Source organism: Trachemys scripta, chromosome 22, assembly GCF_013100865.1.
Source record: "Trachemys scripta elegans isolate TJP31775 chromosome 22, CAS_Tse_1.0, whole genome shotgun sequence".
Classification (NCBI taxonomy): Eukaryota; Metazoa; Chordata; order Testudines; family Emydidae; genus Trachemys; species Trachemys scripta.
Genome location: NC_048319.1, coordinates 5,622,104 through 5,646,798, shown reverse-complemented (window position 1 = coordinate 5,646,798; position 24,695 = coordinate 5,622,104). Strand labels below are relative to the sequence as shown.

General features: G+C 43.7%; 1 protein-coding gene across 1 annotated transcript in view; it reads right to left on the bottom strand.

The window, feature by feature from the left end:
* The window catches only part of LOC117869049 (uncharacterized protein KIAA1958-like), a 37,583-nt gene that overhangs the window by 11,466 nt on the left and 1,422 nt on the right, over positions 1-24,695 (bottom strand). Inside the window, exons 2-3 of the mRNA XM_034755536.1 lie at positions 22,503-22,608; positions 221-298 (exon numbers count right to left, since the gene is read on the bottom strand). The gene's annotated coding sequence lies outside the window, so the exon portion shown is untranslated. The remainder of the gene's footprint in view (positions 1-220; positions 299-22,502; positions 22,609-24,695) is intronic.

The following is a 24,695-nucleotide window of genomic DNA, read 5'->3' as shown; positions in this document are numbered from 1 at the left end:
CTCCTGAAAAGCCTTTTCTTTTGATCCTTCGCTCCTAATAAAACTCCAGTGATCAGCTATAGTACCTTCAGAGTCCAGATCTGCTCTGACGTTAGTGTCAATCTGGAGTCACTCCATAGAAGTCAATGGGGTTACTCTGGATTTACACCAGTGTAACTGAGAGGAGAACTTTGTCTTAGCAGTTAAATATTTACTAAATAAGAATGAGTCAGATCCTCACCTGGTATAAATCAGCAAAGCTTCATCAAAGCCACTGGAGCCACACCAATGTACCTCAGATAAAGAGCTGGCCCAATGCCTATAATTTAAAAAAAAATCTTTATAAATAGCAGTTGCTGCTTCAGTATCTCTGTAACTGTGAATACTGGGGCATTTTAATGATATTCCAGCAAGCACTTCCATTTGATAATGGACTTGAGAGCGTGAACAGGATATTCCAAAGTTGTGAGGTAAATGCTCTCTTCAGATGAAATGAGCAGGGGTTAAAACTACAATTAAATAAACCCCCAGGATTTAGAGCACTGTCCACTTAGTCCTATGAGGGACAGCAGGTTCTCACTGCATGTGCCAGCTTTGGGAGACACTCTGCTGGTAAGTGCTACTCCACAGAAACCTCATTATGTGATTTCATATATTTTCATAGAATCGGGCACTATTTTTTGTTTTTACTTCCTTCAGATCCCAGATCATCTTCCCCACAGTTGCCCTGAATTACATCTCCTCTCTCAAGTTCCTGTTACGGAGACACTATTCTTGCAGCATGACTAAGCTCCTTGAGGCGATTATTATTTATTATTATTACTTTTATTTTTTAAGTATGACAGACACTAAAAACAGATGTATGGGGGGAAATTAATTACAAAATATCCAAATTTTAACACACTGAGAAGGAGCATGAGGGAAATTGAAATTAATGGGAAACAAATTATGAAGCAGCTCGTCAAACATTTTTACTAAAAACTCTCAAATGTAGAAAATAACTTCAAGTCCTGATCCTGCAAACACTTACACATCTGAGTAACTCCATGAATATGAGTAGTTGCACAAGGGAACAACCTGTGTTATGTAAAGTTACATGCAAGTTTGCAGAACTGGGGCCTTTTTTCTTCATAAGATTTTCTCTGGGCATTACTCTTGGCGTGTTAGGCCCCAATCCTGTACTGTACATGAGCGTACCTCCGCAGTGCTCATTGCAGGATCGGGGCCTTACTTTGTTCCTCAGACCCATATATGCAAATAGAATCATAGAACTGGAAGGGACCTCAAGAGGTCATCTAATCCAGTCCCCTGCACTCAAGGCAGGACCAAGTATTAGACCATCCCTGACAGGTGTTTGTCCAACCTGCTCTTAAAAATCCCCAATGATGGAGATTCCACAACCTCCCTAGGCAATTTATTCCAGTGCTTAACCACTCTGACAGTTAGGAAGTGTTTCCTAATGTCCAACCTAAACTACCCTTGCTGCAATTTAAGCCTGTTGCTTCTTGTCCTATCCTCAGAGGTTAAGAAGAACCATTTTTCTCCCTCCTCCTTGTAACAGCCTTTTATGTACTTGAAAAAATCCATCTTTCATCACTGAAGAACTGGAAGAGGGATGTGGGATGTCAAAAGTGCATTTCTCAAAGACATTAAAGCAGTGTTGTCAACTCTCACAATTTTCAAAAATCTCATGATATTTTAACTTCCTTAAAGTACCAGCTTCTGGAGTCGTGTCCTCCGCTTTAATTTATTTAAATAAGTTTCAGTCCTTATGATTGCAGAAAAACGCTTGAGCTCAAAAGGCAAATAAAAAAAAAAACAAAATGCATAATTTTTTTTTAAATCATGATTTTGGGGGCTTGACTCATGATTCTTGAATGCTGGGGTTGGTAATCCTGCAGTAGTAATTTGTTTTCTGAAAACAACAGATGCCAACTTAAATTTAAATTAAGGATGTGTTTTGTATTTAACAATTTAGGTGGCAAAGTCTTGCTGAAATTTACAGCTGAACAAACCTGTGAATTTACAGATCTTCTCCACCAGAGGCTGCTACATTGTTAATAATAATAATAGTGAAACCCTGGCTAGGAAGAGCCAATTGATTTCAGTCCTATTTTAGGCTCACACCCAATCCAGACAGAAAGCATTCCGTTTCTGCAGGGTAGGCTGACTGAAAAGAGTGTTTACACATCTCCCTTTGGCCTAGGCCTAACAAGGAAAGCAATGGCCTGATCCTGCTTCCGAGAAAAATCTTACTACTAATCCAAGGTCCACTTATGGTGACCAGATAGCAAGTGTGAAAAATCGGGACAGGGAGTGGGGGGTAATAGGAGCCTACATAGGAAAAAGCCCCAAATATCGGGACTGTCCCTATAAAATCGGGACATCTGGTCACCCTAGTTTCCACTCTTCTGCTAAACGTTAAGTTTGCAAGGGTGAAAATACCCTCCCAAAATACTGTTCTCCATAGCTGCAAAAAACAAACAAAGAAAAAAAACACCCAACTACACACATGAAGTACCAAACACACCAAAAATAGCAATAATTAATATAAAGTCCTAGACTTAGCTTTCCTGGCTGCTAAGCAATGCTGATTCGGGGGGGGGGGGGGGGGGGGGAGGGATGTTTAAACCTAATGCTACAACTACAATGCAATTCTAGGTTGACTAATAGTGTTATTTTAATAGTGTTATTTTAGCTGAATACAGAAGCATCTCCATTTATAATCCTTGTATGTAATGGGTTTGTATTTTAGTTCTTTTCTATCTGGCTGAAAATTGGCATAAAATTTCCTCAATCTAAGACTGCAGATTTTGTCCCTTCAAAAAATCCCTTCTGAATTGGGATAGTGTGCGTATATGTGTGTATATATAATGCCTACTATTCCTATATACATATAGATACACACCGCTACCCCAATATAATGCTGTCCTCAGGAGCCAAAAAATCTTACCAGGTTATAGGTGAAACTATGTTATATCGAACTTGCTTTGATCCGCCGCAGTGCGCAGCCCCGCCTCCCCCCCCCAGAGTGCTGCTTTACCGCGTTATATCCAAATTTGTGTTATATCAGGTTGCATTATATCGGGGTAGAGGTGTGGGGTGTGTGTGTATAATTATTTATTTATTTTCCAGGTATTGCTGAGCAAAATTTTTTTTTTTTTCTCAAAAATTCATCTACAAATAGTGAAGTAACACAGGCCACTTCCCTACTCATCTCTTAACAAAGAAATTAAATGGTGCTTTATATTGGAGATAGCACATTCCAGTGCTTAGGGGACTAGAGTGGGAGCTGGGAGCCCTGAGTTCTAGTCCCAAGGATATGCTGTGTGCCCTGGGGCAAATTACTCTTCTCCACCCCCCCCTCTGTGCTTCACTTTCCCTATATGCAATTTGTGGGTGATACCCTACCACTGTAAGATGTTTTGAATAAAGAGTGTTCTGTTATTTAGTGGGGAAGATGTGCCTTGTAACAAAACTTTTTTTTTTCAGTGAGACTTTGCCACCTAAATTGTAAAATACAAAACACATCTTAACCATTAAGATTGCATCCTTCCACCACCGGACCCGCCCCAGGATTTTGCCTTTTAAGAGCACTTTTTAAATCTACTTGATCAAGGGTGGCTCAGTTTAGGGATAGGGTGCAGAAGGCGAGGATCTTATCCTCCTCTGAGCACTCCCCTAGGCGTACAGAGTATAGTGATGAAGTAGAACTGGGGACTGTAGGGCTAGTCAGCAGGGCAGTCAGAGGAAAGCCAGAAGCTTCTATGAAAGTAGCTTTCTGATGTCCAAAGAGGCCTTGGAGGATGCAGAGTTCCTTTTATGCAGGGGTATCTTTCACAGGATCTTCCCTGGGGGCTCCGGAAAGAATTTGGATGCCCAGTTCTGGCACTGAGGACAACACTGGGAATTTTCAAAGCAGAATGTGTATGGGAGGGATGCGTGTTCTTTGACAAGCTGATCTCAGCACTGGGTGCCTGGGGCTCAAAGCCTCCATGATCTGCATGGCTCCATGTGTGACGCTTTTCTTCGCAGGGGGAGAGAGCCACAGATTCTCAGCTCGAGGGCACCTGAGGGAGAGTGGGATGGCATGAGGGGAGCCTAGCCCTTGCATCCCAAAAGGTGAAGATTGGAGGGAGCCTAGAAAAAAAATGGGGGGCTTGGGGCAGCCTGTGGGTGAGGGAGCCTTGTTGTGGTCAGGGATGGTGAATGGGCAGGAGAGTCTGGGGGAGGACCTTGTGCAGGAGAGGACCTGCCTGGAGCAGTCTCCCATTCTCTCCCCTTCCTTCCCTTCCCAATTCCTTTGCCTTCAGCCTCTGAGCCTCCTCCATTCTGTACTTCTCCTGCCCCCACTTCCTTGAGCTTCTCACTTCCCTGATGGCAGCAGCTGTCTTCATCTCCTCCCTGCTGCCAATGGTTTTACGATTGTTGGGCCCCAGCAGGGGGAGCATTGAGAGTAGGGAAGGAAAAAGGCTCCAAGTTCTCAATGCCAGTGTCCCCACACTCACTGGATGCAGACAGATGTATCAATGCATGACCCTTAGCCGCCTTGCAAGCTGTCTCAGGCTCAGCTGTGTGCCTAGGTGATGGGCATTTGGAACCCTCATGCCATATGATGCTATAGTATTCTCCCTGATTATAAATACCACTACTTCCCCTCCTTGTTCCAAAATCACCACCACCACCAAAATCACTTCAGCAACCCTCTCACAGGGCAATCATAGCCTTTGGGGAACAGTACAATGGTCTCATAACACATGGGGTGATAGGAAAATCTTGGAATAAATAGGGAAGAGTGGGGAATTGGTTACTGTCCTTCAAAAATGACAAAGCAGCTTTCCCATGTGCTGCTCAAATGATGCAGGAGTGAAATGGGAAGCAGAAAAGGAGGCAGTTTCTCCACACTATGGCCAACATTTTCAAAAGTGTGAGGGGAGTTGCCCTACTAGAAATTTTTAGTTATTAAAATTTAGTTCGAATTTTTAGTGCCAAAACTGCCTGAGTACACAATGCTGGATGCAGTTTTCAAAAGTGCCCTTAGAAATTCCCTGCTTTGGGTTGAATAGAAATGCCCACAAGGTGCATATTCACTTATGTAACTAATCACTTTACATATGCCAATTAGGCCTGGATCTTCAGTGGTGAGCAAGGCTCCTGAAGATCTGCCTTTCTATCTTCCCCCCCTCAGCTCACCACAGATGCGCAGGCTCACACATGAAGCCATACACCAGCACATCTGTATGACCCATGCCTCAGTGAGGGTGAAGAATGTCCTATGAAGCAAGGAAATTCAATTAAACTAAATTTAAACTAAACTAAAATTACATTAATTTAGCCTTCTGGAGAAATATTGTAGCACTATTGCATTGGCAAGGGCATCCTGTTATCTGAGAAACCTTCAGTACATAGGTAATATGAAGTCAAAGACAGACCTACACCATATTAAAGATACCATTTTGGTTTTTTGGTTTAAATAGTTAGTTATGGTTTCAAAGTTTAATCTTACTGGTCTATGCTGTGCCTGCAGAACATGCACAAGCATGTAATAGTATATACAAACTAGGAAGCCGATCTTACAAATGACAATTGTGCAAACACGCATCAATAAATTGGTACAATTACCTAGTTTTGCACACACGGATTAAGCCCTTATGATTGACATTTCAGGCCCAATTCTGTAAGGTATTAAGTTCCTCCTGCAGGGTGCTATCTGTCTTTATGTTCACATTATACTCATTGCCAGAGTATCTGAGCATCTTAAACATTCGAGAGGATATGTTGTTGTTTTTCATTCCTTTAGCTGTTGAAGTCTGAGTGCCTCCAATTCCCACCAACGTTAGCATCTTGCAGGATCAGTCCTTTTGTCCTCAATATTCTTTTAATGCTCTAAAGGTATTTTAATATGCAGCAGAATTGGAAATATGCACTACACTAACTTTGGATGATTTGAAAATTCAGCATAAACTAAATAACAGCAAGGATTCCTAGCATGAGGCAAGTAGCAGCATTCATTTTCAGAGATTATCTGGAAATGTGAAAATAATGTAATGTGACTATATGGCCAGCCTCTCTTGCGTTAGACCCATTGTTTAATTTATTTATGACACAAGCCATTTCTCTTAATGCACTTCCATCTAGACAGTTCAAGTAAGAGTAATGATAGTTTAATTATCAGACCAAAATTGGAACATTAGTTCTCAACATTTTTCAGCTGAAACATAAGCAAGTCCTCATGCCACAACAGAAAAACCGCATAGCTTTGGGAACGAAGCACCACTGTGTTTTTCCATGACATAACATCCTTCAGGAACATATGGGCCGGCAAATAGAAGACACCCGCTGCATAATTATGGCACTGACAAACCAATTGAACCTCAGCAGCTGCCACTGGGGAGGTTTAATTCATTCCTGGTATTCTTGCCTTTTAAACTTAAGTGGCACTGGAACAAACCCATCTTTGATCCAAGTAGAAAATCACTTGGAGCTTGATGTTTAATAGCACTTAAGATCTGGGAAAATGATGTCTTTATTAGCCTGACAATGCAGGACTCATGGCAGGCATGGTATACACAAGGGTTTGGTGTCTGAACTGAACTCTATTATTCTTTTGGACATACTTGAGTATATGCGTTACTATGCCAATACAGAGATGATTACAATAATACATTGTGTTTCGTTAGCACACGCACTGAGCATCCCTGACTCTGCAGGGAAGCTTAAAGGAGCTACACAACTCTCAGAACAGTGCCAGCTGACTGCTTCCAAACAGGGCGAAGACCTCTCTGTAGCCTGGACAATAGAATGAAGGGGCTGGGATAGACCTCCCCCCACCACAACTCCCTGTGGGGACCACTTAATTTCTCCTTTTATCTCCCATGGCAGCTCCACAGGGGTTACTACAGCATCAGGCTTAGAGCAGCTTCCATAGGACTTGTACAAAGAAGAGAGAGGGCACCAGGATCCCCATAATAAGTCATCAGGTGGGCATGGGAGATCACTGGCATGAGCGCCTCACCCCATCCAAGAATTTGAGTCCACTCCATGCCCTTTCTATGCCTGCCTAGCTATCCTCAGGATTACTCAGGGCAGTATAGAGCCCCAGTCTGGGGGGCACGATTCACCCCTGCCATTTACTCTAGCAAAAGATGCTGTCAGTATTTATCCCTAAGAGGAAGGTGATCCAACTTCATTTTGATGGAGTGTACTTTTCGCACACAACATAAGGATGATACAGTGTGTTGCATTACATAATTCAGTAATGTATGAGGTGCTTAGATACTATGGTAATGAGGGAACATATAAGTACCTTAGATCAGTGGTCTCCAAACTTTTTTGATCCCGCACCTCTATCAGTAAAAAAATGTTGAGCACGTACACCCTGCTGTGCCAGCTCTACCATTTTTGCCAAAGCAAAAAAAAAAAAAAAAAAGCCACTCGGACTCCCGCCCAAACTGCTGAAGCAAAAAAAAAAAAAAGCTCCTCCGGCCGTGCACCCGCAAGAATCCTATAGCCCACGAAAGCTTATGCTCTAATAAATTTGTTAGTCTCTAAGGCCTTGTCTACACTACGAGAGTAGTTCGATTTTACTTAAATCGAATATTTGGAATCGATATTGCAAAGTCGAACGTGTGTGTCCACACTAAGGACAGTAATTCGACTTTGTGAGTCCACACTAACGGGGAAAGCGTCGACATTGGAAGCGGTGCACTGAGGGCAGCTATCCCACAGTTCCCGGAGTCCCCGCCGCCCATTGGAATTCTGGGTGGAGCCGCAAATGCCTTCTGGGTAAAAAAAAAAGGGGCCAGGGTGCTTTTGGGTAACTGTCGTCATCCGTCCATCACTCCCGCCCTCCCTCCCTCCCTGAAAGCGCCGGCGGGAAATCATTTCGCGCACTTTTCCAGTCATTGACAGCGCGGACGCCACAGCACTGTGAGCATGGAGCCCGCTGCAACCATCGCTGCAGTTGTGGCCGCTCTCAACGCCTCGCAGCTTATCATACAGGTTGCCCTGAGGCAGATGCAGAAAAGTCAGGCGAGGAGGCTACGTCAACGCGGTGATGGCCTGAAGTCTGAGAGTAGCACAGACCTCTCAGAAAGCAGGGGACCCAGCGCCGAGGACATCACGGTGGCAATGGGTCATGTTGATGCTGTGAAACGGCGATTCTGGGCACGGGAAACAAGCACTGAGTGGTGGGACCGCATAGTGCTGCAGGTCTGGGATGAATCACAGTGGCTGCGAAACTTCCGCATGCGGAAGGGAACTTTCCTTGAACTTTGTGAGTTGCTGTCCCCTGCCCTGAAGCGCAATGACACCCGGATGCGAGCAGCCCTGACTGTCCAGAAGCGAGTGGCCATAGCCCTCTGGAAGCTTGCAACGCCTGACAGCTACCGGTCAGTCGCGAGCCAGTTTGGGGTGGGCAAATCTACCGTGGGGGTTGTTGTGATGCAAGTAGCCAAGGCAATCGTTGATGTACTGCTGCCAAAGGTAGTGACCCTGGGAAACTTGGAGACGATCATAGATGGCTTCGCAGCGATGGGATTCCCAAACTGCGGTGGGGCCATAGATGGAACTCACATCCCTATCCTGGCACCGGACCACCAGGCCAGCCAGTACATTAACAGAAAGGGCTACTTTTCCATGGTGCTGCAAGCACTGGTGGACCACAGGGGATGTTTTACCAACATCAATGTCGGATGGCCGGGCAAGGTTCATGACGCTCGTGTTTTCAGGAACTCTGGTCTGTTTAGACGGCTGCAGCAAGGTATTTACTTCCCGGACCACAAAATAACTGTTGGGGATGTGGAGATGCCTATAGTGATCCTCGGGGACCCAGCCTACCCGCTAATGCCCTGGCTCATGAAGCCCTATACAGGTGCCCTGGACACTGAAAAAGAACTCTTCAACTACCGGCTGAGCAAGTGCAGAATGGTGGTGGAGTGTGCTTTTGGACGTCTCAAGGGGAGATGGAGAAGCTTGCTGACTCGCTGTGATCTCAGCGAAACCAATATCCCCATTGTTATAGCAGCTTGCTGTGTGCTCCACAATCTCTGTGAGAGCAAGGGGGAGACCTTTATGGCGGGGTGGGAGGTTGAGGAAATTAGCCTGGCTGCTGATTACTCACAGCCAGACAGCCGGGCGATTAGAAGAGACCAGCGGGAAGCGCTGTGCATCCGGGAGGCTTTGAAAGCAAAGTTCCTGAGTGAGCAGGGTAACCTGTGACTTTCTAATTTTGTGTACAGAGAAGCCTTCACCCCACTTCCAACACACGTTTCAAAATAAAAATAGTTCTACTTTGTTAAAGCACACCGTTTTCTTTAATACTGTTTTCGCGGGAATTTTTTAAAACTGGGACGCAGACTGTGGTGCGGAGTGGGTGTAGTGTAGTCGCGCGAATGCAGCTTCTAAACTCAAGGACTGACAGGCTCCGCTGCGGTGGGATGGTTCTTTCAACGGAGCCTGTCACCCCTCCTGATACGGACTGTGTGTATGGGGGGTCTATGTGAGTTTGTGGCAGGGGGGGGACGGTTACAGATCCCCTGCTGTGTGGCTCTGTGATCCTGCCTAAGGACCGCCGCTTAAGATCTCTAACTGCCCTCCCCTGACACAAAGTCACAGAGCAACCCACCCCCCACCACATAACATGAAAAGAACCTCCCAGACTAACCAGGGTAAGTAGTCACTGCATCACTGCACTATGTATGTGCCCTGCTGCTGTGCCTGCCCCCGACTATGTACCCTGCCAAAGGTGACTGTCCTGTCCAATTACCAACCCCCTTTCCCCCCCTCCTCCAAAAGAACATGATGGAAACAGTAGTTAACAGAAACATATTTTTTATTATCAACTACACATGGGACTGGGAAGTGAAACTTGGACGGGGGCTTGTGTCAGGCGGGAAGGAAAGAACTTGTCAAACTTTGGGGAATGAGAGCCTTCTGCTGCTCGAGCTCTCTGCAGGGGTGGAGTGAGAGTTAGCAGGGACTCTGCCGCCTCTCCTTCTGTGCACTTTGGGTGAAGGGAGTATGGGACTTGGTGGCGGGGGAGGGCGGTTAGAGATGGACTGCAGCGGGGCTCTGTCCTCCTGCCTCCGTTCCTGCAGAACATCCACAAGGCGCCGGAGCGTGTCCGTTTGCTCCCTCAGTAGTCCAAGCAGGGTTTGAGTCGCCTGCTGGTCTTCCTGACGCCACCTCTCCTCCCGATCCATGTTGGCTTGGTGCATTTGGGACAAGTTCTCCCACCACTGGGTCTGCTGTGCTGCCTGGGCTCGGGAGCAGGCTATAAGCTCTGAGAACATGTCCTCCCGTGTCCTCTTCTTCTTATGCCTAATCCTCCCTAGCCTCTGGGAGTGTGATGACAGGCTAGGTTGTGAGACAGTCGCAGATGGGGCTGTGGGAATGGGAAAAAGGGAGTGAATTCCTCAGAAAGATAAATGTAGTTGTGAACAAAAAACATAGTCTTTCTCTGTGAACAGGACCATGCACAGCACCTATCACATGCGCACTCAGCACAAGGTCGAATTCTCGGCCTTCGCATTCAGTGTCTGGGGTTTTGCAGAGCACTTTTGAGAACCCTGTCAGGACAACGGAATTGCTCTTGCACGCAGACATGGTAAGCCGTAGATTCGTGGCAGCTTAAAACTTTAATATTAGCAATGGCCTCATTTCACATTGAAATCAATGTCGGTCCCTGCTGCCAGCAATCCGGCAAGCAGGAAGTCTGCTCCTGTCCCACACCCTCGCGGCTGTCCCCGGGAACGATCCCTTTCGGCTGACCCTCTCCCGCCTCCACCGCGTGGCTGCAAACCAGCGGTTACAGTTCTGTAAAGGAACGGTAAAGCAGTCCCAACACTAACATTCCCCTACCTCATTCAAAGCAGGTCATCATGAGCGACATCACCCTCATGAGGATCTCTGAGAGCGACAGACAGAGAATGCTCCGGGAAAGCCTTCAAAGACCAGGGCCGTATGCCGCCATGCTGTGCCAAGCAATGATTCCGGAGTACTTGCTAGTCTCGTGGCGCGGCAACGTGTCCTACTACGGAGGACCCAATAAGGCCGCTCTCCCCAAGAACCTAATGCAGCGGATTTCAAATTACCTGCAGGAGAGCTTCCTTGAGATGTCCCAGGAGGATTTCTGCTCCATCCCCGGACATATAGACCGCATCTTACTGTAGCTGCAGTAGCAGGGACTAAACAGTAGAGCGGCTTGGGCAGGACAATCATGCAAAACCGGACATTGCTAGATTTTTTTCAAATAGTTGCACTGCCCATGACTGAACCGTTAAGTTAATCAAACTAATCATGAGAAACCCATTTTTTAAATTGTTAATAATCATGTTCTGTTACAAATAAATGTTTAGATGTTTACAACACTTACTGGATGATCCTTCACCAGATTCTGTGTCCGGGGTAACGGCTGGGGAGGGTTGGTAGGGGATCTCTGTAAGGGTGATGAAGAGATCCTGGCTGTCGGGGAAATCAGCGTTGTGAGCGCTGTCGACTGCCTCGTCCTCCTCATCTCCTTCCTCATCTTCCCCGTCCGCTAACATGTCCGAGGATCCGGCCGTGGACACTATCCCATCCTCAGAGTCCACAGTCAGTGGTGGGGTAGTGGTGGCGGCCGCACCGAGGATGGAATGCAGTGCCTCGTAGAAACGGGATGTCTGGGGATGGGATCCGGAGCGTCCGTTTGCCTCTTTGGTCTTCTGGTAGCCTTGCCTCAGCTCCTTGATTTTCACGCGGCACTGCGTTACATCCCGGCTGTATCCTCTCTCTGCCATGTCTTTAGAGATCTTCTCATAGATCTTTGCATTCCGTCTTTTGGATCGCAGCTCGGAAAGCACGGACTCATCGCCCCACACAGCGATGAGATCCAAGACTTCCCGATCAGTCCATGCTGGGGCCCTCTTTCTATTCTGAGATTGCACTGCCATCAGTGCTGGAGAGCTCTGCATCGTTGCCAGTGCTGCTGAGCTCGCCACGATGTCCAGACAGGAAATGAGATTCAAACTGGCCAGACAGGAAAAGGAATTCAAATTCAAATTTTCCCGGGGCTTTTCCTGTGTGGCAGTTCAGAACATCCGAGCTCTTACTGCTGTCCAGAGCGTCAACAGAGTGGTGCACTGTGGGATAGCTCCTGGAGCTATTAGCGTCGATTTCCATCCACACCTAGCCTAATTCGACATGGCCATGTCGAATTTAGCGCTACTCCCCTCGTCGGGGAGGAGTACAGAAGTCGAATTAAAGAGACCTCTATGTCGAACTAAATACCTTCGCGGTGTGGACGGGTGCAGGGTTAATTCGATGTAACGGCGCTAACTTCGACATAAACGCCTAGTGTAGACCAGGCCTAAGGTGCCACATGTACTCCTGCTGTCTTCACACAGCTGTGTAACTATGTAGTGTGTGCTCCAGGACATGCATTATAACTTGCAAGCTTAGAACTAAAATCCTACCCAGAATGAATCTGGTACAGGGGAGGTAGTGGTGAATTGCCAGCTGCATGAAGTTGTTCTACCCCACCAGGGCAGGATGTCTCAGAACACATGTTACTGATGGTGGCATATGATCTACTCACTCAGAACTAGCCTACCCCTTTTCCTGCATACCACACCCCTGCAGACCACAGTACACAGCCTTGCATGTTATGGGTGCATTATGATAAAAAGGAGAAAACCTGTTGTCTGTATCCTATGTAACTATAATTTGATAAGAAAGGGCAGGATTTAGCCCTAATACCACAGCAATGGATTGTGCATTTGCAAGCCTTGCAACAGTGTAGTTATTGAAAATCTAATAAATCAGAGTCATAAAAAGACCAATAATGATTCAGTGAATACAGTCAGAGAGAACTTATGCTCAGAGTTCATTCATTAGAATAGTTCACCAGTCTCTGGTTGTGAAACATTAAGAAAGGTGCCAGTACTCCCCTTCCGAAAAGACAGTATCAAGTGTGTATTTAAAAAAATGAATTTCACTTCCCTCTTGCGTTTTAACAATATTCCACCTACATACTTGAGACACCATTTTAAAAAATCCTAAATACATTATGTTTTCAAAAGCTGCTTCAGAAATGCTGACAAGGAAGTACCCAATCAAGCCACGATTGACCAAATTCATTGGTGGATTTAATTTTAAAAGAGATGGAACCAAGTTCCTCTCTTAATTTGTTCAACTAAGAGCAGAATTTGGCTCATGCTCAGGGCAAATTTTTACATCTTTAGACAAGGTAGTGAGTAGCTTGCAGATATATTTGTCTATAAAGACACAAAATAAAGAAACTCTCTGTATAGGGCCCCAGTTTCATTTACATTTGCTGCATTCAGATCTTGAAATTAGCCTGTTGTAGTCATCTAGCATCTGTGTAATCCCCAATTAAACAGCAGATGCAATGGGAGGTGACCTGCTGCCACAAGCACACAGGTGATGAGCTAGCATTTCGGTGAATGATACTCCTATCTGACAGGTGAGAGATGGAGAACTGGAAGAAATAATATATGAGCTTTAACTCTGAGTTGTGTTACCCTTCTTGGTGGTGGCCAGATGCTGTTTCATCTACCACTCTGATCACTTTCATACTGTCAGCTTGTGCATTCAAGAGTTGAAATAATTAATATACCTCCATGGCCTGCTCAGAGGTTTGGGGAAAACTGGATTCTCAGAATGACTGAGAACAAACAAGCCCTAGGATTCTGGAGATTGAGTTTCTGCAAGATACACAGAGACACTGGGATCCTAACCTGCACCAGGACTCTTTTTTGAAAGGAAATTGTCACCATCATTAGAGGGTACAAAAAATATAATCTGTGTAGGGAAATGGACCAGAATGCTCTTTGTTTTTTAACAGATTTGCAGCCATGGGGAAGTGACTGAACTGTGCTAATCTTTAATTGAAGAATTGCCTCCTGATAAAATGTCTAGCAAAGCAGCTTTGCAAAGGAGAACAGAAAGAAAAATGATGTTTATTGCTCTGCCTTAGGATAGCACACTGAGATGTGCTTGCAAGGATGGATGTTTGTATAAATAAATGTTCATTCTTGACTGTGGAATGCAAACTATGCTGCAGGGTTGGAAACAAACCACTTTATAAAGCTGAGGCCAGGGTAAGGGAAAGACACAGGGATTGCGGGGAAGAAATTCACATTCATTTTTAGCAACTTAGAGTTTCTCAAGCATTTTTGACATTTTTAATTATGGTGTGGAGTCTATTCCAAGAACAAAAGTCATGCTTTTTCAGGGGACTAAAGGGTAAACAATTAAGAAACTTAATGCAGATCAACCTAATGGTGGTGGTATTGGTTGTGGGATGGGAAACCTAGCTTCAGCACAACTTCATATCTTGTGTTTTGTGGACAAATGGACTTCAGATGCATTGTACAAATCATGTGCAAGGGATAGTGGATTCCTAGGGAGTTAGGGCCCAATCCTGCAAACACTTTCTACTGGGATAGTAACTACTACTAAGAGTAGTCCAATTGCATTGAACAAGGCAAGGAATGGATGAGTTCATGCTGTTGCTATTTGATCAGAGAATTTCCTGCAAGGCTGGGAAGCAACACATTGCTGTGTTTACATTAGCCAAGTTAGGACCTGTAACTTTGCAATGGGAAAAGGCAGAAACTAAAATTTCTTTTTTTAGACAAAATATTTAATTCTGCTGAAAGGCATTTCCACAATTTAAAAATCACAGAAGCCACAGGGGTTTTTTTTATGTCCGTGATTTTCTACTAACCTTGCTAGTGCACCTTTCATGGTTATACCATTGAGAAGGGCGTGATGGAATACCCACCCACCTTCCTTACTGAAGAAAGACAGGGAATTAGAAAATATTGTATATAATATAAAAATATTATAGTTCCATCTGGCCTGACTCTGGTTAGGTCTGGCATTGGAACAAAATGCGCTCCTATTCATGGCTGAGTACAAATATTACTGAATAGTAAGGGAGCGGTTTTGCGCACACGCACCTGCTCTAAGTAGTTTTGATAGATGCCACATTTTGAGTGCTAATGAAGAGAAGACAAGGGTTGCTGTGGGTACTTGTACAATATATTCAATTTAATAGGAACTTTCATTCTATTACAGTTAATGGAAAGTCACAGAGGAGGTAACCAGCTCTTGTGCATGAATCAATCATTAAGGGTATGAATTATTCAGTGATAATCCACACAGCAGTGCTATATGCAAACTCAAAAAGGGCAGTATCCCTAACCCAACAATTCTATTGTTTAATATCCTTCAACACATAACAGATGTACGACAGGCGAGTAAACAAGAATATTCAGAAAAAAATCATGGGAGAAGACTTTAAAAGGAGCAAATCGCTTTGTAGCAACAAAGAGTTGGGACACTGCAGGCTCAGGAGAACACTACTCTCAATTGGGTCACCATAGCAAGGCCAGCCTCTAGAATAAGACATTTTGCCCAAGGTGGCTTTCCACAACACAGTTATAGGGTCGCACTAAGATGAAAAACTGGGAAATAGTTGTGCAGGAAATTAAGGGTGTGGGGATGGAGATGAGCTGAAATTATGAAAACAAAATTAAGAGAAAAGAACAATGTCAAACAGAAGAGTTATTCTGGTCCGTATCTACTATGAAAACCAATATCTCTGTGAGCTGAACTAGTCAATAACAAAATTAATTCCAGTGCACATAATCTTGCTGCCATTTATTAAAATAATCAAAAAGTCATTGGGCCAGATACCTCCTGTAATTTCATTTTCTTCAATGCCATTATCCTCTGGATGAATTTGGCACATCATATCTTTTTAAATGTCCTATTTGCATGCATTGAAAATGATTGGATGAAATTAAGAAAAGGTTTTGCTTCTCGTGCACTAAGATATAATACCATGAAATTTGGATCTATGGAATTATTTTAATTCCAACACACAAAAAAGGATACTGAAACCCAGACTGTAGGGGGCATGCTAATGATCCCAAAGCAACATTGTGACAATCTGGCAATATTACCCTTTCATAACATTGAAATCAACATTCACTGTTCCAACCTAACTTGGAGGGGGGGGGGCAGGGAGGAGGTCTGACCAAACAATAGATCAACCCACTCAGAAACTTAGCGCTGACTGGTAGAAGAAGTTCCTGAATTCAATAGCCAGGAAATGGCTGGTTCATTCTGCACAGGAAATGAGTCACCCAAATGCATCCAAGAGGAGCAATGAAGACAGGAAAGAGCTGAAACAACATGAACTGATAAAGACTGGAATAGTATAGACCAGTGGTTTTCAACCTTTTTTCATTTGCGGACCCCTAAAGTATTTTGTATCGAGGTACGGACTCCTTTGGAAATCACAGACAAAGTCTGCGGACACCACAGATTGAAAACCACGGTTCTGTGGTAATGACAGCCTTTTGCAGACACGTTTAGACATAGTCTGCAGACCCCTAGGGCATAGACAGATAGCATTCTCTCAATTTGTAATAGATTAAAGAGGGAAAGAAAAATAATCACTAGATTCTGTAGTTAAACTTGGAATTTTAATTTGTTCAGTTGTATACATACAAAGTATATCTAGGTTTGATTTGACACGGTTATCACATTAAAATCCCAAACCCAAAATTTATAATGGAAACACTGACAGACATTTCAAGACTAGTGCTTGGGTAGTACAATGCTTAAGGCCCTACTTGAATTGCGGGATGATTGTCAAAAAATTGTAGCTGAGTTGTGGACATGCCTTGGAAAATTGGAGAAAAGTAATAATGGACCTTATTATTTGGGGTAATAAAGTCCATTATTACTTTTCCATGATTTTCTACTGTGAGGCGCCTGGGGCTGAGAGCTGGAGATCCCGCTGTCGGCTGCCCAGGGCTCAGATTGAGGGTCCAGGGCTGAGAGTGGGGACTCTTGCTGTCGGCCACTTGGGGCTGAAAGTAGGTTCCCAGGCCTGAGAGTGGGGGGGTTGGGGTTGACAACAGGGGCTCAGCTTTCAGCCTCCGGGTGGCCAGGGCTCCCACTATCAGTCTTCTGCATGGTGGGGGCTCCCGCTGTCAAAATTATGGTGGAAGCCTAATATTGCGGAATTCACAGTTTCCACAATATTACAAGTTAAGTTGAGCCTTAACAATGTATTAACTGATCCTTGAAAGTCAGGTATCAGGAAGAACCAGCATTTGGCTGTGCCAACAAAGCAATTCCATTATAAAAGTCTATTTTAGGGAGTTGTTAGCCTGGTTATAAAAAATTCACTCCTCGTTGAAACTTAATATCAATATAAAGGTCTCAGTTCCAAACCCAATGTATTTAGGAATACAGTGTTGCTACTTGTAAGATACAGTTACAGAATGCAAGCCCACTAATTTAATTTATTTTCATTTTTAATGCTTCTGTATCCCCAAACCTTTTGAACCGATGGGGAAAATCCTCCAGTTTCTAACTATGTAGGTTGCTTCTGAATCCATATCTGAGAAATATGTAAAAAGAAAATCAAAATCAAACGCAAGGAGTATTTTAGCAGGACTCAGAGTAGCAGCCGTGTTAGTCTGTATCCGCAAAAAGAACAGGAGTACTTGTGGCACCTTAGAGACTAACAAATTTATTAGAGCATAAGCTTTCATGGGCTACAGCCCACTTCTTCGACTGACAGCAATACAAAGATACTTCTGCAACAGAAATACAACAGGGAGTGCTCTCTCCACTAGGTCTAGCCTAAGGATTTCCAGAGCTGCACTGTGATATCATTAACAATGCACAAGAGAACGTTCTGGTATCTTAATGACAGGTTTCAGAGTAGCAGCCGTGTTAGTCTGTATCNTATGATGTCCTGCACCTTTCCTCATACAGGCATACTGCAAGTTTCCAAATTAGAGTTCCAGACTTCCCATATCTATGGGTCTGAGAAAGTTGGGTCTGGATTAGCTGTTACACTGTGGTGGAGGGCCTACATCGCTTTATGTGTTACAATTACCAGTTGTGTTTCATGGATCTGTGCTCTCCTTAACCATTGCAGTACACATTGCAGAATTAGTCTATGTAATAATAGGCCATTAGCCATAATAATCCACAGTCACACTGAGAGCCCTGACCATTGTAATATTGTCCATCATATGGGTCACCGCCAGAAGCATTGCTTCTCCTCTTTGGACAGGATTAAGATTCTTCTAACACCATTCTGGAGAACATATCGTAAATGTGTCCAATTGTTGGCTGTTCTATCACGCTACTCCTGCAGGTTTTGCAGGTTTTTGTTCATATCATGAGTCCATTGAATATCCATGTAATATTATAATCACTTTAAATCTATCTTTTGTAGTCATTACATTTGTTTAACTGTTTATCTTAATGACAGGTTTCAGAGTAGCAGCCGTGTTAGTCTGTATCCGCAAAAAGAAGAACAGGAGTACTTGTGGCACCTTAGAGACTAACACGTTTATTAGAGCATAAGCTTTCGTGGACTACAGCCCACTTCTTCGGATGCATATAGAATGGAACATATATTGAGGAGATATATATACACACATACAGAGAGCATAAACAGGTGGGAGTTGTCTTACCAACTCTGAGAGGCCAATTAATTAAGAGAAAAAAAAACTTTTGAAGTGATAATCAAGCTAGCCCAGTACAGACAGTTTGATAATAAGTGTGAGAGTACTTACAAGGGGAGATAGAGTCAATGTTTGTAATGGCTCAGCCATTCCCAGTCCTTATTCAAACCGGAGTTGATTGTGTCTAGTTTGCATATCAATTCTAGCTCAGCAGTCTCTCTTTGGAGTCTGTTTTTGAAGTTTTTCTGTTGTAATATAGCCACCCGCAGGTCTGTCACTGAATGACCAGACAGGTTAAAGTGTTCTCCCACTGGTTTTTGAGTATTTTGATTCCTGATGTCAGATTTGTGTCCATTAATTCTTTTGCGTAGAGACTGTCCGGTTTGGCCAATGTACATGGCAGAGGGGCATTGCTGGCACATGATGGCATATATCACATTGGTAGATGTGCAGGTGAACGAGCCCCTGATGGTATGGCTGATGTGATTAGGTCCTATGATGATGTCACTTGAATAGATATGTGGACAGAGTTGGCATCGGGGTTTGTTACAAGGATAGGTTCCTGGGTTAGTGGTTTTGTTCAGTGATGTGTGGTTGCTGGTGAGTATTTGCTTTAGGTTGGGGGGTTGTCTGTAAGCGAGGACAGGTCTGTCTCCCAAGATCTGTGAGAGTAAAGGATCATCTTTCAGGATAGGTTGTAGATCTCTGATGATGCGCTGGAGAGGTTTTAGTTGGGGGCTGAAGGTGACAGCTAGTGGTGTTCTGTTATTTTCTTTGTTGGGCCTGTCTTGTAGGAGGTGACTTCTGGGTACTCGTCTGGCTCTGTCAATCTGTTTTTTCACTTCAGCAGGTGGGTATTGTAGTTTTAAGAATGCTTGATAGAGATCTTGTAGGTGCTTGTCTCTATCCGAGGGATTGGAGCAAATGCGGTTATATCTTAGAGCTTGGCTGTAGACAATGGATCGTGTGGTGTGTCCTGGATGGAAGCTGGAGGCATGTAGGTAAGTGTAGCGGTCAGTAGGTTTCCGGTATAGGGTGGTATTGATGTGACCATCGCTTATTAGCACAGTAGTGTCCAGGAAATGGACCGCTTGTGTGGATTGATCTAGGCTGAGGTTGATGGTGGGATGGAAATTATTGAAATCATGGTGAAATTCCTCAAGGGCTTCTTTTCCATGGGTCCAGATGATGAAGATGTCATCAATGTAGCGCAAGTAGAGTAGGGGCGTTAGGGGACGAGAGCTAAGGAAGCGTTGTTCTAAGTCAGCCATAAAAATGTTGGCATATTGTGGGGCCATGCGGGTACCCATAGCAGTGCCGCTGACTTGAAGGTATATATTGTCCCCAAATGTGAAATAGTTGTGGGTGAGGACAAAATCACAAAGTTCAGCCACCAGGTTAGCTGTGACATTATCAGGGATACTGTTCCTGATAGCTTGTAGTCCATCTTTGTGTGGAATATTGGTGTAGAGGGCTTCTACGTCCATAGTGGCCAGGATGGTGTTTTCTGGAAGATCACCGATGGATTGTAGTTTCCTCAGGAAGTCAGTGGTGTCTCGAAGATAGCTGGGAGTGCTGGTAGCGTAGGGTCTTAGGACAGAGTCTACATAACCAGACAAGCCTGATGTTAGGGTGCCAATGCCTGAGATGATGGGGCGTCCAGGATATCCAGGTTTATGGATCTTGGGTAGCAAATAGAATACCCCTGGTCGGGGTTCTAGGCATGTGTCTGTACGGATTTGTTCCTGTGCTTTGTCAGGGAGTTTTTTTAGCAGATGGTGTAGTTTCTTTAGGTAATCCTCAGTGGGATCAGAGGATAATGGCCTGTAGAATGTGGTGTTAGAGAGCTGTCTAGCAGCCTCCTGGTCATATTCCAATTTATTCATGATGACGACAGCACCTCCTTTGTCAGCCTTTTTGATTATGATGTCAGGGTTGTTTCTGAGGCTGTAGATGGCGTTGTGTTCAGCATGGCTGAGGTTATGTGGCAAGTGATGTTGCTTTTCCACAATTTCAGCCTTTGCACGTCGACGGAAGCAATCTATGTAGAAATCCAGTCTGTTGTTTCGACCGTCCGGAGGAGTCCATGCAGAATCCTTTTTTTTGTAGTGCTGGTAGGGAGGATTCTGTGGGTTAGTATGCTGTTCAGAGGTATGTTGGAAATATTCTTTGAGTCGGAGACGTCGAAAGTAGGATTCTAGGTCACCGCAGAACTGTATCATATTCATGGGTCTGGAGGGACAAAAGGAGAGGCCCCGAGATAGGACAGACTCTTCTGCTGGGCTAAGAGTATAGCTGGAAAGATTAACAATATTGCTGGGTGGGTTAAGGGAACTACTGTTGTGGCTGCTTGTGGCATGTAGCAGTTTAGATAGTTTAGTGTCCTTTTTCCTTTGTAGAGAGGCAAAGTTTGTCTTGTAAATGGCTTGTCTAGTTTTTGTAAAGTCTATCCATGAGGAAGTTTGTGTGGAAGGTTGGTTTCTTATGAGAGTATCCAGTTCTGAGAGCTCATTCTTAATCTTTCCCTGTTTGCTGTATAGGATGCTGATCAGGTGGTTTCGCAGTTTCTTTGAGAGTGTGTGACACAGTCTCTCAGCATAGTCTGTGTGATATGTAGATTGTAATGGATTTTTTACCTTTAGTCCTTTTGGTATGATGTCCATCTGCTTGCATTTGGAAAGGAAGATGATGTCTGTCTGTATCTGTACGAGTTTTTTCATGAGGTTGATGGATTTCCATTCCATACGGCTAAATGCAGTGCCTTGCATAATGACAGGTTTCAGAGTAACAGCCGTGTTAGTCTGTATCCGCAAAAAGAAGAACAGGAGTACTTGTGGCACCTTAGAGACTAACAAATTTATTAGAGCATAAGCTTTCGTGGACTACAGCTGAAGAAATGGGCTGTAGTCCACGAAAGCTTATGCTCTAATAAATTTGTTAGTCTCTAAGGTGCCACAAGTACTCCTGTTCTTCTTTTTGCTGGTATCTTAAGTTGCTGCAAAAGTTGCAAATTTTGTTTAAAACAAAAACAGCCATGTTAATTGTAGGTCACTTTTAAAAAATAAGGGGACTATTTTTTTCCATTTTGCAGAATGATAGAAGTGCCTTGGGGATGATTTTTTAAAAAGTCAAAGGCCTCATTCCTTCAAACGCTTGCAAGCATGCATCGGCACTGGTGGACACCCTTCCACCCCCATTTACTACTGTGACTAGTTCAATTGATTTCAATTAGACTAGTCACAGCAGTAAAGTTATACAAATACATGTTTGCAGGATCAGGACCTAAGAAACTATTATAAACAATGATGAGGATAAGGAAAAATAGAAAGGGACTATGTTTTTTTCTATAACAAATTATTTAGGATGTTATTATCATTGTGTACAGTATATTTGAACACAGACGACCTTCTTGGAGAGAGAAGAATTGTTTGTTTTCATTTATCTTGAAAAGCAGGGCAGCTATCAGGAAAGCAAGGTCATGGGGGCTGCTGGTTTTCACAGAAAGTAACTGCATGGAAAAATTACCTGCACAAAGCATTTTCAGCTTGAAAACCATTTTAAAAAATACAGAGAGAGAGATGCAGGGAAAGTTTCTGTGAAGAATGTGTTAAACTCAACAGAAGATAACACATACAGTAAAGGTTTAAAAGGGGGAGGGGAAAGCTGGGTGTCTCTCCCAAAAGAACCTTCAACCGAGACATGAACAACCACAGGACTGGGGGGGGGTCAGGGAGAGGCTCTGTAAATCAGACAGGGCTCCCTGCTGACTTGTACAAAAGAGGCTGAATCATGCTGGAGTTTAGCCCATTTTCAGTTGGGTGGCTGTTTTTTGTTTCTGGTGGAGAGAAGGTGAGGCAATTCCTAGGGAATGGATATTTTTAAAATGCATCATGTTCGCTCCAAAGAAAAATTGTATATTACCAGATGGTATATTTACTACATGCACTGATTTTCTCTGTCAAAAGAAAAAGACATGATAAAAAAATAATAAAAAAAAAATTAACTGAGTAACTTTATTACCTGGGCAACACCCTTACCAGTGCACACAGGACTGAACAAATGAGTAGCTGAGTAACCTAGGACGCTTCAAAATCAGACTTGCTTTTATGTTGTCCACAATCAGGCGCTGTAGGAAGAAAGCTGGTAAAATATTGCTCAATCTGAAAATCTGTTTATCTGATATATTGATGGGAAATCTGAAGATGAGTGCATGACATTAAATAACAAGTTTCAGTTACATTTCATTCATTCTTTCGGTTTTTAATAAACCACATCATGACCATGCGAAAGATGGCTTGCACAAGCAATAGGTCCTTGATGTTGAGTGCCTGTTTTTGTTCAAAATAAGTGGGATGTCTGCATATGCTATAAATTGATTTGTTAATTTTAATAGTTGTCAGTTAAATTGGGTTTATTTTTTATAATTAATCACTGGATTTAGTGCTAATGAAATTTCCCTTGCTAATTTGTTGCCTCCACATCTTTCCATATTGTGAAATGGGGATGATAATCCTTTCTTTCCCCCCGTCCTTTGGATATGTCTATGCTCAAGCACTACAGTGGCACAGCTGCAGTGTTGGAGTGTAGGCACTACAGTGATAGAAAGGGTTTTTCTGTCACTGTAATATATCCCGCACCCTAGAGAAGTGGAAGTTGGAAGAATTCTTCCATCAACCTAGCTGTATCTACAGCAGGGGTTAGGTTGACCTAACTACATTGCATAGGGTGTGAAATTTTTCACAGCTCTGAGTGAAGTAACCTAGATCGACCTACATTTTAGATGTAGATCAGGCCTTTGTCAGATTGTAAATGCTCTGAGCACAGTCTGTGCTTCTTATTTTTAGCACCTAGAACAGGACTTTGATTTTGGTTGAGGCCATTAGGCGCTATTTAATACAAATAAGCATTAACAGGTAAGAACTTACCTTTTCCCCACCTCAGAAGCAGCAATCAACACAGTGATCCATGTGTGAGGAAAAGTGATGGTATGTTCCAACACTTTCACAACTTTTTTTTACCTTTTCTTTCAATCTGGCAGCAATAAAACCTTAGCCTAAGAAATGCACTTATGGTATACCTGATCAATTTGCCTGAAGCTACATGGAATCAGCAGCCTGCAGGATTTGCCTCCAAATCTATGCTAGACTATTATTTTTATATATCTATATTTATATATCTTCTGTCATTACAGATCCACCAGTGGTAGCAATGATGGGATGGCTACTGTAGACAGAGTTCAGGTGTTTCTACCACTGTGTCACTGGCACTCTTTTAGCCCGGTGATTCCATTTTGCTACGACCAGTGAAGCTATGCTGGTGGAAGTGCAACAGTGAGAACTTTTAAAGAAAAATTTCTAGTGTGGGCCCAGCAAGAGAAGGAAACATGTCATACTAAAGGTCCTGTCTACATGGCAATCAGAAACATGTAAGTTACAATAACCTTTCAAACACAGTTTTAACCCGTGCAGCTCTGATCCCAGGGTGGATGGAGGAGCATTTCATTCAGTGCTGCAAAAGGGGATTTCAGTGAGCTCTGAGCCTTTACTGAAGGATATGGCAGTAGTTAAGAGATGGGATTATTACAAATAAGAACAATGAAAGTGAATTGCTGCTAGAATTCCAGATGAACAGACCTTATCCACATTTAAGCAGAAAATTGTCATTGCATCTATGGAAGCATGCTGCTGTACAGCAAAACAAGCTAGAGAAAGGAAACCAAATAACTATGGTGCACCATAAATAGGTTAGTCAGGGCGAAGAAGAGTGATTATTATTTGAATTACAGTAAGCACTAGAGGACCTGATTAGAGTCCCCTTTGTGCTGCATAGGGGCAAAGTAAAAATACAATGCCTGTCCTAGAAAGCTTACAGTGGGACTTCATTTGGGCACAAGCAGCTATCTGCATGAATCATTCTGAAGGAGTGGGGCCTAAATACATACAGCATGAATGAAAGACAGCTACCTCTGGAACGGAAGGCATCAACTAATCCAGGGGTTCTCAAATTTCATTGCACCGTGACCCCCCTTCTGACAAAAAAAAAAATAAAAAAAAAAATTACTAAACAACCCCAGGAGGGGGGACCGAGCCTCAGCCCGTCCAGCCCCACTGCCCCAGGCAGGGGGCCTAAGTCAGAGCCTGATCCCTATCGTTCCAAGCGGGGGTACCAAAGGCAAAGCCCAAGGGTTTCAGCCTCAGATGCGGGACCTGTAAT